This window comes from Mandrillus leucophaeus, unplaced genomic scaffold, assembly GCF_000951045.1.
Source record: "Mandrillus leucophaeus isolate KB7577 unplaced genomic scaffold, Mleu.le_1.0 Scaffold347, whole genome shotgun sequence".
Lineage (NCBI taxonomy): Eukaryota > Metazoa > Chordata > Mammalia > Primates > Cercopithecidae > Mandrillus > Mandrillus leucophaeus.
The window spans coordinates 22127-25528 of NW_012103665.1; the positions used below are offsets into that span (position 1 = coordinate 22127).

The window sequence follows — 3402 nt, forward strand, 5'->3', positions numbered from 1 at the left end:
CAGGGGTTTATGTGCATTTTTATTTTACCAAGTGTTAGAACTTTTACTCTGCTTTTATGGGCTCTGTGTTAGCTACTTGGTCGTTTTCGTTGTAAAGTGATTAGCAGAGAAAACTCCGTGTGTGTGTGTGTGTGTGTGTGTGTGTGTGTGTGTGTGTGTGGTTTCTTTTGTTGTCAGAGCACTTAGAATTTATTTTATATGGTAATTGTCAGTTTACTTTATTCTCCACCCCACATTTATTGAACAGCAAAGTATGAATGTGTCCCATAACCAGCCTTCAGAAGAATTACGACTGCTGTATATCTGAACTTTCTTTTCTTTTCCTTTTTTTTTTTTTTTTTTTTTTTTTTTTTTTTTTTTTTGCGATGGAGTCTCACTCTGTCACCCAGGCTGGAGTGCAGTGGTGTGATCTTATCACACTGCAACCTCCGCCACCCAGGTTCCAGCAATTCTCCTGCCTCAGTCTCCTGAGTAACTGGGGATTACAGGCACCTGCCACCAGACCCAGCTAATTTTTGCAGTTTTAGTAGAAACGGGTTTCACCGTCTTGGCCAGGCTGGTCTAGAACTCCCGACCTCGTGATCTACCTGCCTCAGCTTCCTAAAGTCCTAGGATTACAGGCGTGAGCCACCATGCCTGGCTGAACTTTCAAGAAGTTCGTGCATCAATTTTTTAAAAAATTATGATATCAAAAGATAGCTGTGTCCTACATTTGGAAAGATAACAAAAACAACATTCTGGCAGGCAGTTTTGCTGACTGGTGCTTGATATAGAGCCACACATTGGTCTCAGTGGACTTATGGAGAAAAATAGATAAAGTTATTTCTAAATAAGACCAAAAAAATCCTTTTCTTAAGCAGTGACAGGTAAAGAGGTTGTCTTGGTTAACCTTGAAATGTGTTACCCTTGATTAAGACAGTTTTATGATGGGGATGGTAGTGGTGATAAACTTGTTTGAAATTTGTCCACTTATAGTAACCTTTGTGGTAGCTGTCACAGACAACTTCATCCTCACAGGCCTTAAAATTACTATAAAACTAATAGAATGGAGGAGAAACAAAGGACCTGAATAATTAGATGCTTAGATAATTGTAATGTGTTTTCATAACCTGTGAAAATGAGCAGGTCAGAAGCACTTAAACATTCTATGTAACGTACACTGCCTGAATTTATATTGTGATTTTTGAGCACCATTTGCTGTTTAAAAACTGGTATATTGTAGGTCATATTTTAAAGACAAATAGAAAACTTACCTTTTCAAGATGGATATAAAGCTTAACCTTATCAAAATTACAGAATGTAAAGTATATGATTGAAAAATATTAATGCATAGGTTTAAATATTGGTCATTTTAGATGTCTTTCAAAATAGATTGTCTGTTAAATATTAAACTGAACAAACTGAACATGTTGTCGAGTTTGTGCTGAAGGTTGTTTCCTGAAGTGGTGGATATTTTATAATATGGATAACAAAACCCTCTTATTTTAAGAAATTTAGAAAATTTTTAGGCAAAACTAGAAAATGTTACCGATAATTCTCCCACTCAGAAGGTACCACTATCAGAATTTTGTATTTTTCCAGTCATCTGCTCATCTCTTTTCTGCTATGCTTGTATATGTTCCTTCTTCCTTGAAAAATCAGATTTTTTTTTGTAATCTGCTTATTCACTCAATAATATTGGAGACCCATGTCATAACTTACTCCTCTACAGTGGCTTCAATTATTGTGTGCTTTCTGTTGGATGACTATACCATCTAGTCAGTCATGTCTCCTAGTAGTAAATACATAGGGGTGTGTGTGTATTTGTGTGTGTGTGTATTTTTGTTTGTTTTTTGTTTTGTTTGTTCGTTTGTTTGAGATGGAGTCTCACTCCGTCGCCGAGGCTGGAGTACAGTGGTGCGATCTCGGCTCTGTGCCAGCTCCACCTTCTGGGTTCACGCCATTCTCCTGCCTCAGCCTCCTGAGTACCTGGGACTACAGGCGCCCTATACCACGCCCAGCTAATTTTTTGTATTTTTAGTGGAGGTGAGGTTTCAGCGTGTTAGCCAGGATGGTCTCAATCTCCTGACCTCGTGATCCACCCGCCTTGGCCTCCCAAAATGCTGGGATTACAGGCGTGAGCCACCGCACCCGGCTGTTATTTTTTTCTACCTTAACTAATGCTTTAGACATCATTAGGTAGAGCTAAATCCTTGAAACCTTTCAAGTGATGGCTTTCAGTTCTCATTACTGAATTGATTTTTAGAGATGGAACAAATTATATTATATGGAAACTTTTTTTTTTTTTTGAGATGAAGTCTCGCTCTTGTCGCTCAGGCTGGAGTGCAATGGCGTGATCTTGGCTCACTGCAACCTCTACCTCCTGGGTTCAAGCAATTCTCCTGCCTCACCCTCCCAAGTAGCTGGGTTTACAGGTGCCCGCCAGCACGCCTGGCTAATTTTTATATTTTTAGTAGAGATGGGGTTTCACCATATTGGCCAGGCTGGTTTCAAACACCTGACCTCTGGTGATCCACCTGCCTTGGCCTCGCAAAGTGCTGAAATTACAGGCGTGAGCCACCACGTCTGGCCTTTTTTTCTTCTCAGTACCAGCTTTTATTTATCAGTTTGGTAAAAATATTAGAAAGTATGCAATAAAAGGCATTCTCACAGTCGTGGCACAAAGTATAATTATGTTTGATTTTCTAGGAAGCAGTTTGGCTTTGTAGAAACTTGCCTAACCTCTCCCCATTTAGGCAAGATGAATTCTGACTACCCCAAGGTAGCCAACCTTGTCCCTGTGATTCCAGATCTCCCAGAAAAAGAGGTCTAGTCTCAGGGAAAACCCAGATTTTCTTGGCTTAGCCCACGTTGACAGCTAATCACTGGAAATGGGGTGGGCTGGTAGAGTCCTTCAGTCAGGTTTTGTGTTAAGAGAGGGAGGTGGAAAGATGGGAGGGAGGTAGCAAAACTGGCCTGAATGGAACTCTGTAAGTTAAAATGGCAAAGGGATGTTTCTTCCAAGGAAGAAATTCTAGGGAACAAAAGAAAGTGGAAGGGAAGGCAGCAGTTCTCAAAGTTTTGGAATCAGGACTCCTTTACACTCTTAAAAATATATTGAGGGCCCAAGGAGCTTTGGTTTATGTAGGTTGTATCTATTGGTATTTATCACTAGAAATTAAATCAGAAATATTTAAACTATTCTTTAAAAGCTCACCACGTATTGTTATAAATGTTTTTATGAAAAAGTTTCTAAACCCAAAGTAGCACAATCTTACATTTTTTGCAAATTTCTTTGATATTTGGTATGTCATTTTCATCTGCATTCAATTTATTGTGTGATATTTGCTTGAAAAAATGTGAACAATGTCCAATCTCATACAGATAGCCATTTTAGATTTTGCGGATATATATATATATATA

General features: G+C 38.9%; 1 long non-coding RNA gene across 1 annotated transcript in view; it reads left to right on the plus strand.

Annotated features, from left to right (window-relative positions):
* Window positions 1-3402, plus strand: part of LOC105546011 — a 32452-nt gene that overhangs the window by 4165 nt on the left and 24885 nt on the right. The window lies entirely within an intron of this gene.